Below are 14,431 nucleotides of genomic sequence, written 5' to 3' on the forward strand. Positions count from 1 at the left end.
CGAGAAAGGTGAGAGTTATGAGAAGATCAAGGAGAAAAATCCTTCGATCACCGAAGATGACTACAACGACTTCAAGATCAATTGCTCGAGCACCGCAAACTCCCAATCAAGTCAGTGGGGGAAAGAAATGCGGGAGCTGAACTTAGGGGAACACACACTCGGTCCCGGTGGTTACAGAGTGGCGGAGCCTATATGGGACAGGAGGAGGCGGACCGTGCCGAGCAAGGCCTACCGCCCCTCTTCGATAAATACGGTGACAAGCAGACCAGGAACTTTGTCAGGGCCCGGTACAAGAAGGACCCGAAAACAAAGGAGCTTACCACGGATCCGAAGACCAGGGCGCTTGAGCTTGTTCTGGTAAGGAATACACCCCCGCGTAATTAGCTCCATATGGTTGCATTCTAATTAATGAAGCCAAATTTCTAAATGGTTCACATTCCTTCCGCAGGCGACTGAAAGCAGTAGCGCGGGGTCGACTAAGAGCAACCCTTGGGACACCACTCTAAATAGGGCGTTGAATGTAATGAAGAACAAGGATAAGCTCAGTAAGCCGACGTCAGCTGGTCGTGTGGCCGGCAAAGGCTTGTCGACAAAATGGTCGTCATACTATAACAATGGTGGGAGAAAGGAGAAAAAGACCAGCTCGGAAAACCAGGCACGCGAGGTTCAAGAACTCAAGGCACAGGTGGCGCGGATTCCGGAGATTGTCCAAGAGCAAGTGCAACAACAACTCGGAGCGACGATCACCGCCATTGTGCCTACCTTGATCGAGGGGTTGAGTGCGTGGATTGCGGGCGGCCAACAGGGGCCGCCCCCGATTCCTAGCTTCACGGCCAGCAACTCGCAGAATGCGATGGCGGGGCCATTGGTGTCTCCGGCGGAGGCGGCATTGGTGTCTCCGACGCCGGCACGGGAGCTTAATGCACCCGGGTGTACGCCGGCCGGCACCTCTGCAGCAAGCGGCCCCTCCGTCAACTGCACGCCCGCCGTTGGCGGTGCCTCGACATTAGCCGAGCTCGACGCCATCATCACGGTAACTAATTAAGCCTCTCTCGGCCGAGGACTTCATCTCCTTGCCTTTGACTGGGCATCCCTGACGCCCTACATGTTTTCGCAGGGCGCCGCCGACGTTCCGTGCACTCTCCTGCACTTCGTGAACAACGAGTTGGTCGATGTCGCCAAGGGCAAAATCGTTCAACCGGGCAACCCCTTGTTCCACGGTACCCAGATGCCACCCAACTTGTTTAGGGTTCAACTGGTTCGGGTGCTGCCAGGCTGCGACGAGTTGTTACCTCCGATTCGACCCGTCGGGGCCGACGATGATGACGTGATGACCCTCAGCGCCTGCCTGAGCTGGCCCCTGCTTTGGCCGAAGAGCCAGATTCGTTTGGGGGCGGGGGACACCACCCCAAAGACAACACCGCCAGTCGTGCCGGCGCCAAGTCGGCCCCATGGCAAGACCGCCGCAACGGTGCCGGACATCCCTATGCCACTGGATCCAAACATGCATATGGCACAGGATCAGAACGACGACGACGACGATACATTTGGCAACGTCGATCAGTACTTTGCCGAACATGGGTACGATGGCGACTTCATGGGGCCTCCTTCTCAAGAACCCAACCCAACAAAAGACGTGCGCGATCTAGCTGGTACCGCGGAGAAGCCAAGTTGCAACAGGCGTCGTCTGCCGTTCAGCTCTCAGGAGACGCCTCCAGCTGCCGACTTCACCGAGCCTCAGATAGGCGAGGTGCGAAATATTATCAGCCCAAACACACTCAAGAAGGCGGTCTGTGAGCAGAACTCGGTCCCATTACAGGAGAAGAAGAAGGCACGCAAAAGAAAGACTAACAAGGGTGCGAGCCAGCCGGCACCGAGTACGATCCGTGCTCAGGACGGGCCACCTTCACCTAAGGATATCTCGAGGAGGGTGCATGTGGCGGGTAGGGCGATGCTACCGACAAATATGCTCAATGCTGCAACCGGTGCTATGCGGAGTCTGCATGACAGTGTTCTTTCTTTGGAGAAGCGGCGTCTCAGAGAGAAGGATGTGGCATACCCGGTTTTCGCGGCCAAGGTGCCAGAGGGCAAGGGCTTTGTGGATAACTCCATCGGGCGTACGATCGTCCTGCGGTTTGATGACATCCACGCTATGTTGAACCTTCATCCGCTGCACTACACCTTCGTTCGGCTATTTTCGCTGAGTATGGAGATGCGGATCATTCGCGACAAGACCCCGGACATCGTGATAGTCGACCCCTTCTACATGCGTGCCAAGATCTTGGGCAGCGCTGGGGACCGGCAAGTCGCGAGTTCTTACCTCGAAGGCGTCATTCTGGCAAACCAAGATAAGGATAACTTCCTCGTGCCTTACTTTCCCGAGTAAGTCCTCCCCTCAACCGGCCCGTAACATATGAATTCTTAGATTTCGATCGTTTTTCTTTTAACATTCCGTGTTTTCTGCAGTGACACACATTGCACGCTCATCCTCCTAAGCCCCAAATATTCCATGGCCACGTATTTCGACCCGGACCGTCAGTCGAACGTAGACTACACAAATGTCAAGAAGGTTCTTGATGATGTTCTCCCCGGCTACGCCAAATCTGGAGGCACCTTCACCAGGCCTATTCGTAAGTACGGCAAGCACGTGTTCTCCCACAATACGACGTTCTGCTGCGTCAAGCAGCCGCCTGGCGGTCAGAAGGGTGCCTACTACGCCATCCATCACATGCGGGCGATCGTACGGGACCATCATCAACTTCTGCTACCGAGTAAACTCAAAGATTGGGCCGCGAGCGTGTCGGCAATCCAGGACGCGGACATCAGACAAGAATTCTTTCGCATCCAGTCGGAGTTTGCGGAAATCATCCATCAAGATGTCCTTCGTACCTCGGGGCAGTTCTACCTCAGAAATCAACCGTCCAACAGTGACATCGACACAATGCTACAAATGCAGGCTGACAACGCCCGTTATTTCATGACTCCCACGATAGACGGCGGCTTCATCCACGCTCCGGTCCCTTGAGTCGAGTCGAAAGCAGTGATGCTGTGTCTAGTTCTGAAACATCGATTGGCTCATGTTGTAATTAAACTTTAATGAACTTGTAGTATGTCTCTTTGGTTTCGAGAGTCGTTCAACTTAGATGTAATCGATGCTATTAATGTCTTGCTTTTCTCTTCCGATCGTTCTGTTGCATACTTATATATTGCTTATGTATTGTCTGTGAATTGGTACTAACGTTTCGTTTGGCTAGTGCATAGCGATGCCGTCGTATGTCGTGTACAAGGGTAAGGTTCCCGGAGTCTACGACGACTGGGAGGAGTGTCGGAGACAGGTTCACCGATTCAGCGGTAACAGTTACAAAGGGTACACCACTAGGGCCGAGGCCGAATCTAGATACGCCCGCTATCTAGCGGGAGAGGGGAGGGAGCGTTGGAGGAACCGGATGAAGACGAGTTTCATCGTGATGATGCTCATCGTGATGACCGCAGCTCTCTTCTATGTGATGGTAGTTTAGATGATCGATATCGACTTGTAATGTGAAGACAAACTCGCTACTCGCGGTCTCGAGACTTGTAATATAATGTTCTATCTTTGTTCGGTCTTTTCAATTCGGAGACTAATATGATGAATTGTATTCGGAGACTAATATGATGAATTGTATTCAGAGACTAATCTTCTATTGTATTCGATGAATCTGTTGTTGATGTGTGCTGTCTATATTTTGTCCAATTATACATTTTGTAACCTGTGCAAAAAACAGAAAATTAAAAAATAAAAAAACCTAATATTCATACTAATGGCGCATCACATCACAGTGCGCCATTAGTATGCCAAAGGATACTAATGGCGCATCATTAAATAGTGCGCCATTAGTATGCCGAAGTTACTAATGGCGCATCTTGTTGTTGTGCGCCATTAGTATGCCAAAGCACCTGGGTATACATGGCCCCCTGGGAGGCATACTAATGGCGCACTGTTGTATATACTAATGGCGCATCTGAGGTCCGCCATTAGTATACCAGATACTAATGGCGCACCAGTGGTGCGCCATTAGTAAAATATACTAATGGCGTGGCACTAATGGCGCACCACTAATGCGCCATTAATGGCCAAATTAGGTGCGCCATTAGTAGGCCTTTTCCTAGTAGTGGATTGATTTGATTAGTATGCTTGAAGTACTATTATTTTTGCGTCAATATAAACTTTTGTCTTGAATCTTTCGGATCTGAATATTCATATCATAATTAGGAAGATTTACATTGAAATTATGCCAAAGTATCACTCCGCATAAAAAATTCTTTTTTATCATTTACCTACTCGAGGACGAGCAGGAATTAAGCTTGGGGATGCTTGATACGTCTCCAACGTATCTATAATTTTTGATTGCTCCATGCTACTTTATCTACTGTTTTAGGCAATATTGGGCTTTATTATCCACTTTTATATTATTTTTGGGACTAACCTATTAACCGGAGGCACAGCCCAAATTTGTTGTTTTATGCCTATTTCAGTGTTTCGGGGAAAAGGAATATCAGACGGAGTCAAAACAGAACGAAATCAACTGGAGAAGTTAATTTTGGAAGGAAACCAACCTGATGGGCTAGAGTGCACGCCAGGGGAGTCCCGGGCTGCCCACGAGGGTGGGGGGCGCGCCCCCCTGGGCGCGCCCCCTACCTCGTGAGCAGCCCGGAGGTCCACCGACGTACCCCTTGCACCCATATATACCTACGTACCCTAAAACTTCCAGAACAGAAAATAGATCGGGAGTTCCCCCGCCGCAAGCCTCTGTAGCCACCAAAAACCAATCGGGACCCTATTCCGGCACCCTGCCGGAGGGGGATCCCATCACTGGAGGCCATCTTCATCATCCCGACGCTATCCTTGACGAGGAGGGAGTAGTTCACCCTCGGGGCTGAGGGTATGTACCAGTAGCTATGTGTTTGATCTCTCTCTCTCTCGTGTTCTCTCTCGTGTTCCTCTATGGCACGATCTTGATGTATCCCGAGCTTTCCTATTGTAGTTGGATCTTATGATGTTTCTCCCCCTCTACTCTCTTGTGATGAATTGAGTTTCCCCTTTGAAGTTATCTTATCGGATTGAGTCTTTATGAGAACACATGATGTATGTCTTGCCGTGATTATTTGTGGTGACAATGGGATATCATGTGCCACTTGATGTATGTTTTGGTGATCAACTTGCAGGTTTCGTGACACTTGGGAACCTATGCATAGGGGTTGGCACACGTTCTTGGCTCTCCGGTAGTAGCTTTGGGGCACTCTTTGAAGTACTTTTATGTTGGTTGGATGAATATGAGATTGTGTGATGCATATTGTATAATCATGCCCACGGATAGTTGAGGTGACAATGGAGTATCTAGGTGACATTAGGGTTTTGGTTGATTTGTATCTTAAGGTGTTATTCTAGTATGAACTCTTTTATAGATCGATCCGAAAGAATAGCTTTGTGGTGGTTTCGTACGCGACCATAATCTCTACGTTTGTTCTCCGCTATTAGTGGCTTTGGAGTGACTCTTTGTTGCATGTTGAGGGCTTGTCATATGTTCTATCTATGTTATTATTGTTGAGAGAACTTACACTAGTGAAAGTATGAACCCTAGGCCTTGTTTCCTACCATTGCAATACCGTTTACGCTCACTTTTACCGCTCGATAACTTGCTGTTTTTATTATTTCAGATTATAAATACCTATATCTACTATCTATTTTGCACTTGTATCTTCATCTCTAGTGCACCTATACAATTTACCATTGTATTTGGTGTGTTGGGGACACAAGAGACTTTTTGTTATTTGGTTGCAGGGTTGTTTGAGAGAGACCATCTTCATCCTACGCCTCCTATAGATTGATAAACCTTAGGTCATCCACTTGAGGGAAATTTGCTACTGTCCTACAAACCTGTGCACTTGCAGGCCCAACAACGTCTACAAGAAAAGGTTTTGTAGTAGACATCAGCGACCGCAAGATCGGTGACTTGCTCTCTCCTGACGATGTAGTTCATGTGCAGCACATACAGGCGGACAAACGTAAAATCGAGTGTCCTCATTTCAAACATCTGGAAGATGTAATCAAACCTTAGGAAGAAGAGGTCCGCGGGGCATGTGTGGACTTGCAACTGCTCGGCACATGAACCGTATAGAGTGGGTATCCTAGATCATCCGAGGCGAGGAGGCTTCTCTCTGTCGAAAGCACATGGTCATGGAGTCTCCTGAGATCCCCTTCCATGGCAGCTAGTCCATTCGCCGGTACCATTGGCTCTCCCGCGACATGGATTAATGGCGCATGTTTCATCTGTACATGGTCAACCTTGGTCGAAGGCAGCTGGCTGCTAGAACCAACATTGCCAGCTTTATTGGATTTTCTCGCCGCCGGTCTCTTCCTCTGCTTCTTCTCAGTGGGCTGAGGTGCTGGTGGGTCTATCAGACCCTCCCTGAGCACCACCCCTAGTTTTGCCGGGCTCGGCATTGGACGACTCTAGCTAAGTAGTTGAGCTTGGGTGGAGCCGGCATCTGGAGGTGTGTCCTTCGAGGATTGCATGAACAAAGACTTCTTGCACTCCAGAGGACGTTCCGGCTCTGGTACATGCATCTCATATTCATATGGTTGACTCATTGTTACTTTGTTGTCAAAGGAAGTATTTAAATACTGGTTAAGGTCATCGTCGGCCTCCTCCATGTCATGATCCCTATCCTCTTCCATGGGGCAGATGGCATCATCTGCCGGCGGAACGGTTGGCCCTCCTTCCTCATGTCTCTCGATCTCAGCAAGCAGCACAGATGATTGTTGTACTTGTGTAGGTGGTGTTGTGGTCATACCTTCCTGAGGTCCCGTTGGTGTGCTCCCGGCCACCTCGACACGAAGAAGATTTTTTGGCCACAGGATCGGCCAATTTTTGCATTGGCCAAGCTGTGTGGGGGTCTCGTCATCCTCTGCATTGGTTTGTATCGTACGAGGGAGACCCTCGTAGCCCGCTTTCACACTCGCTACGGAGACCCTTAAGGCGTTATCAGGCATCGGCGGGCGGTGAAATAATCGATCCTTAGGCTTCACTATAGTACCCTTCCCCACATCCACCAACCCGCCCTTCATGTTGTAAAGGAGGGTGCACGGAGTGGAGTCGGCCTACAAAGACATATACGTGCGGCATAGAGATCCAAAAAGAACGGCAACTGAAGATTAATTAATTAGTTGAGTTGATGAAGGTGCACCGATGCGTATTTACCGTGAGGGCGTCTAGCTCAGCCAATGTCGACGGCCCGACATTCAAGCCAGAGACGGAGCTAGGGCTGCTGTGAGAGCTGGGCGGAGGAGCAGGTGCTGGAGGAGGTGCGGGTGCGGTTGCCATACTAGGTACGGGTATGGGTGCAGTGTTCATTAAGTTGCTCCCGGTGAAGCTGGGCATGGGAAAATCACTTGGTGGCGCATTTGGATTTTGTTGCACCCATGTGACCACTGTTGAAATCAAGCTTGTAAAGGCATCCACCATATCAGATCTACAGGCAGCGATTATCTCAGCTTTGGTCTCAGCTTTTGCTTTCTCCATCGCCCGCGCCACCTTCTCGTTGATAGTCACTTGACTGAACTTCTTTCTTTGTCATTTGGCCTCGGGGTCCTTGCTATAATAGTACTTCCAAGTGGCCTCATCCCCGGCGCCATGCACACCTCCATATTGCGGCCGCTGGCCAGGCGGGTGTCCCATCATTATGTTCATGGCCCGGTTGAAAGGAGTGTCCCACTTGTACTTCGCCAATGACTGAGTCAACTGAGTCGATGAGTTGCTCTCGGCCGCAAGCTTGTGTTGCTCTCTCCTGCAAAATGGACCGTGAATCATTTACGAATGCGACTAGAATGTAGTAGACTTCATTGATCAGAACCTAATATGTAAGGTGGTAAAGGATAATTACCAGTATTCTCATGAATTTCCTAGTCGGCCTGTCGGTGAAAAAAATCTTTTTCTTGGGGTCCCACGAGAATCGGGCCCTGATGAAGTCATGCTCCTATTGGTCAGTGAACTCAGCCAATGGGTCTGGGATCCCCTGACGTTCACGTTTTGTGTCCTCCTTAGCCCACACGAGCCTCTTTCCCGTGTAACCACGACTTCGAAGGCGGTGGTTCCCCATGTTCTATGCCTGCAGTTGCTTGCCTCTCTCCGACCTGGCCTTGGCAGCTTCTTAATTGCAAGTCTCCTTGAACTTTTCAAAGTCCTCTATCATAATTTTCGGATTGTCTACAACAATCTCGGCGTAGGTTTCATGGTCTACTTCAATCGCCTTTTTCACCCTAGTTTTCCAAGCACTCAGTGCGATGCTGAACTTCCCTAGGGCTTTGTTGTTGAATTTTTTCATGGCATCATGATCCCATGGGTCGACTTCGTCATTCCGACCGGGGAATAGGAATCTTGCGTGCAACCTAGTTAGAAGCAGCTTCTTCAAATTTTCATTCTTCCGTATTTTTGTGGTGTTGATGTTAGCGGTATCCCGTAGGATGCATGCTAGTTGGTTGCCGTAACACGCTGCCACTTCTCGCGGATCTATTGGCTCGAACTCGCTAGGGTGCACCGCCGTGACCACCAGTCTTCCGGTGCCGAGCTCATTTGGGCGTTGTGTCCTCTTTTCCTTCTTAACCTCACTGGCTTGGGAGGTCCCACCTTTCGTGCTATAGTTAGGAACATCATCAGCGCCAGTCTTAGTGCCGGTGTCATTGGTGGCATCAGTGTTGGCGCCGGCGCCACCATCGTCATCATCTGTCATGACAAGGCGGTCTAGACACCCAGCTTTCCGTCTCTCCTGATCCACCAGAAAGTCGAGGTAGGAGTGTGCTCGACCTAATTGGGAGTGAGAACCTCCGGCCTCATCGGTGTCGGTCATGTTTCCTAGGGTTCAATGCCGTAGTCGTTTAATTACCGAGCTTTATATAATAATGTGAATAATGACAAAAAAAGTGACCTTTGTTTTGCCAGAAATGTCGTTTCATTCCCGTCGCGACAAATCTCAAGCACTCGATATGTCCAACTTTCTAGCACAAGTCATGCCGAAATTCATGAAAAATTTCGGCATGACCTTTGCTAGAAAGTGCACATATAGAGCGCCTGAAATTTGCCGGAATGGAAATTAATCTACATTTCCGGCAAAACATAGGTCACTTAGCAACCGGCAAAACATAGGTCACATATAGAGCATCTCGCAAGCAATGGAGCAACTCCAAATGGACTCCAATGGACATCATTTTATTTCATTTCATAAACTTGCTGCTATGTCCATCAACATTGCATTCAAATAAAATTGCAGACTACTGTAATTGACTAGTTACATAAATGCAAAATTGATCACCGCAAATTTTCACTAACAATACTTCCTGTACTTGCTGCCAATACAACTACTTGTGGCTTAATACAGAAAAACAATCTTCAGTTTCCACTATTCTTCAGTGGCAGAAAAATGCAAAATTGATCACCACATATTTTCAGTTCCTAATTTGCTGCAAACATGACACTTTCCAAGATATTTTTTGAGCATTATTTCTTGCAATGATGCTAGCTACTCCATTTTCAGTGGCATATTCAGTGGCTACTTCATTTACTTTTTTTGATAACCAATTTTAGTCCATATTTGGTTACATTTTGTAGGTTAATTCGTTGTGCTTATCAAGATAGTTGGTCCAACACTAATGTTCAGTTATCAAAACTGAAATTTGCTGAAGTTTGCACAGTTATCAAAACTGAAACGTTCAATTAACTGAAAATTGAAAAAAATTCTGTAAGTGAACAGTGTGCTCTATAACTGAATTCAAATGAGATCATATTTGTATTCTAGTTTGCTTTGAATTCTGTTAGTGAACAATTCTAGTTTGCTCTAACTGAAAACAGCAGTAGCACACATGCATCAATGCCAGCAAAAAAAGAGAATGCAGGGGAAGAACCTACTGCACCTTGCCGAGCACCTTGCTTCCGGCCACCTTCTCCTCTCGCTGAGCACCTTGCTTCCGGCCAAACCTGTTGCAGAGAACACATACGACCGGTCAGAGAGAGAGAGAGAGAGAGCGAGCGAGAGAGCGAGTGAGAGAGAGAGAGAGAGAGACTGCTGGGGGGAGGGGCACCGACCGGTGGAGGGACTGAGGGGGTGGCGTCAGGGTGAGGGCTCGCGGAGTTGAGGGGGTGGCGTCGGGGTCACCGAGGCATAGGGGGTCCTTCTCCTCCTCGTCGATCTGCAAAGAGACCAAATTTGGTCAGAGAGAGAGCGAGAGCGTCGGAGTGGGAGGAGCCGGGCCAGGGGTGCACCTAGGGCAGGGTGCAGCATGGGGGGAGGGAGTGTCGCGGTGGCCAGTGGACGGCGTCGGGGTCGGGTGCGGCGCGTGTCGACGGCGGTGTGGACAGGTGCCGGCGTCGGCGGTGGGTGGGCGGGTGCGGGCGTGGGCGGTGGCGTGGGCGGGTGCAGGCGGCGACGGCGGCGTGGGCGGGTGCGAGAGAAAGGGGATCGAGCGAGAGAGTGAGAGAGAGAGAGAGGAAAGAGATGGGTGCAGTGGCTCTGTATACGCCTATAGCGCGTCTGGGCAGAACACGCTATAGCTAAGTTAACTATAGGGCCGCTCTAGCGAAAACGCGCTACTGCTAACGTTTTCTTTTTTTTCTTTTTCTTTTTCTTAGCTATAGCGCTGCCCTGGCAAAAACGCGCTACTGCTAACTTTTTCTTCTTCTTTTTTTATTTTTCTTTTTCTTAGCTGTAGCGCTGTCCTAGCGAAAACGCGCTACTGCTAACTTTTTCTTTTTCTTTTTTTCTTTTTCTTTTTCTTTTTCATATTCCACAAACTTCCTTCTTTTTTACCTTATTTTTATTTCTCTTTTTACTTTTATTATTCTTTTTCTATTTCATTTTCCTTTTTCTTTTTCTTTTTATTTTTCTTGTTCCTTTTCATATTCCACAAACTTCCTTATTTTTTATTTTATTTTTATTTCTATTTTTACATTTATTATTCTTTTTCTTTTTCTTTTTTCTTTTTATTTTTCTTGTTCTTTTTCATATTCCACAAACTCAGGGGTTTAATTTGGTCTGTCATTTGAGCAATACCACTGTTACCGTCCGGATAATAATTAGTATAATATATATCTTACATCATTTGACCGCTATCGGTGGTATACGAAATAGCTAGACACACACAAACTTTGGGATTAGTTTGTCAGCTTGGGCGACGACGACGCTTCAGACTGATCTTCTTCCCTCTTTTGTTCGTTGTCGAATAATTGAGCCCATAGTCGTGACTTTTCCTTCTCCAGGGATTACGATCTTTCGTAGGTAATGTAGTCTTCATTCTTCTTTTGACATATGTTTCATCGTCATCAGCATCATCTTCCCTCATCAGATCACCGTACTGGTCATAGTCTTCCTCATTGGCGACTCCATCCATTCCGGCGATGCTCCTTTTGCTTCTCCTCACGACAACACGGCTGGGATTGATCGGATCAGTTATGAAGAAACATTGTGTCACGTGTTTAGCGTGTAACCATGGCTCATTTTTGGCGATGGCGTTGACGGTACCGCTATCATCGGAGTCGGGTATACACATGGTAGTGAAATGTCGGTTTTCTCTATGTACATTTTTAGCCCATCTGACACGGAACATCGTCGCGCTATGCAATCCAGAGTAGTTAAGCTCCCATATCTCTTCGACCCTCCGTAATATCTTTCAATTACATTCCCGGTCATGGCTTCCATTGTCACCCCTGTGTTTTGGTCATCACTGTTTATATCTTTCTCCTCCGTGTAGAACGTGTATCCGTTGATATCGTATGCTTGATAGGTCACGAGGTTGGTCGAGGGGCCATGTGCTAAGGCGTATATGAGTGTTCCGTTCGGACAACCCTCTTCTGGGGGATTAGCCAGAACTCGCTCTTTGAACCAACGCAAGAAAGTGGAGTTGGGCTCTCTAATAACTTCGGCATCTGTCCTGTGCACCCCACGGTCACGGTACTTCTTTGCGATGGTCTCTTGTGCAGTGTCACGAAATCTTCTAGCACATCTAGGTGTTGTAGCACTACTAAGTTTGCCCTGTCAAGGTCGTTTTGTCGGCCCGAGCGTAACACATTCACATCCCTATGACCGTTGGTGTGACCTCCGCCTTCGAGCCTTCCACAGTGCTTGTTGACGGGTAAACCAACAACAAGATTTTTGGTCAGATAACTCTCAAAGACAGAGATGCACTCTTTGGTCAGATATCCCTGGGCTATGCTTCCATCTGGACGGGACATGTTACGAACGAATCCTTTGATGACCCCATTCATCCTCTCGAACGGCATCATGCTATGCAGGAATGTCGGCCCTAGGTCGATGATGTCGTCTATGATGTGGACACATGGATGCACCATGACATCAAAGAACGCGGGCGGGAAGTACATCTCTAGCTCATTCAATATGACAACGATCTCTTCTTGTAGCCTATGGAGTTGCTTCACACTGATCGACTTTCGAGAGATAGCATCAAAAATGTGGCATAGGTCAGTAAGCGTCTCACGCACATGTGTGTCCATAATCCCGCTAAGTGCAACCAGGAGTAACCGCGTCATCATCACATGACAGTCGCGAGACTTCATCCCACTGAACCTTTTTTTCTTAGTGTCCAGATATCTGCTTATCTTCCAACAGTATCCGGAACTAACTTTGATTCCGGCAAGGCACTTGAACAATTGATCGACCTCCTTCGGATCTAAGGTGAAGCAAGAGGGGGGGCAATATTGGTCTTCCTTCTTGTTTACTTTTTTGCCCCTATCTTCCTTCTCCGTCTCCGTCTCGGTCTCCTCTGACGACCTTTTACTGGGCATTTGGAGATCTTTCCTGATTTTCAAAATTTCCAATTCTTTTCTTGCCTTCAGCCCATCCTTGGTCCTCTCCGGGATGTTCATCAATGTTCCAAGCAAACTGTCAAGGATATTTTTTGTGATATGCATTTGATGAAGGCTATGAGGCGTGTCGAGTATGGGCCAGTATTCCAAGTCCCAGAAAACAGATCTCCTCTTCCATATCTTAAGCAGGGGCTCCGGTGCCTTTTGCTTCGTCTTTGCCGGCGAGGGGCACTCTTCCCAGTTCTTCAATAACTCATATATTTCTGCACCGCTACACTTACGTGGAGGATCTCGGTGCTCAGCCTTACCATTCAATAGATCTCCACGCTTTCTCCATGGGTCATCCTTCTCGAGCCATCTTCGATGCCCCATGTACACGATTTTCGAACACCCGCCATCTTTCGATAGCCGCAGAGAAGTTGTATCATCCATGCACCTCGTGCATCCGCAATATCCGTGGCACACCTGGCCGGAGAGATAGCCGTAACCGAGATAGTCCTGCACCGTCGTGGTCAGCGCGGCTCTCATGTAGAAATACTCTCCTTTGCTTGCATCCCATGTCTTGGCCGGCGTTGTCCATAAGGTCTATAACTCCTCTTTCAGTAACCCGAGATACATATTTATATCATTTCCCGGTTGTCTCGGCCCTTGAATAGCATAGCCATGTGTATGTATTTTTCCTTCATGCACAACCAGGGGGGAGGTTGTACATCCATACAAACACGGGCCATGTGCTATGATTGGTGTTCTGGTTGCCAAATGGATTCATGCCATCACTACTAGCGCCAAGCACGATGTTCCTTGGATCATTTGCGAAAAAATCAAATTCAGCATTTAATGCTCTCCACTGGCTAGCATCTGCGAGGTGTCTCAGCTTCGGTTCATCTCCGTCATTTGGCTTCACCCTCTCCGTGTGCTAGCGCATAAGCTTTGCTTCCTTAGGATCCACGAAATACCGCTGTAGATGCGGAGTGATCGGAAAGTACCATACAACTTTCCGTGGAGCTTTCTTTCTGGCCTTTTTATATCGTGAAGCATTGCACTTTGGACAGATGGTTTTTTCCGCGTGCTCGTTCCGATATATGATGCAATCATGGATGCATGCATGGTATCTAATATGTGGCAGATCAAGAGGGCACACGATTTTCTTTGCCTCCTCGACACTAGTAGGACACAGGCTTCCCGCGGGAAGAACCTTCTTTAGGTACTTCAGAAGCTCATCCAGGCTTGTATCTGTCCATTTGTTTTTTGCCTTCATCTTTAGAAGTTCTAGTGTGAAACTCAAGGGGGTCACCTCGGGATTATTGCAACCATCATACAAAGGAGTCATCGAGTCTACCTCCAGTTGCGCCAGTTTGGCCTCCTCTCTAGAAGCAGCTCTGTCTCTAGTCGTCTTCTTGCGAAGCATGTCTCGAACATGCGGGTCCCGCATGGCTTAACTTCGTAGCGACAAAGACGGTGGCGTGTCCGTGTCTTCTCCGCCTTGAACTGCCTCTTCGCCATCGACATTTCTGAGGGCTTCTTCCTCTTTGGACACATAATCGGTCGTCTCTTCGTCTGGTGGCCCCATGTCGTTATTT

The sequence above is a fragment of the Triticum aestivum genome, chromosome 7B, assembly GCF_018294505.1.
Source record: "Triticum aestivum cultivar Chinese Spring chromosome 7B, IWGSC CS RefSeq v2.1, whole genome shotgun sequence".
NCBI lineage: Eukaryota > Viridiplantae > Streptophyta > Magnoliopsida > Poales > Poaceae > Triticum > Triticum aestivum.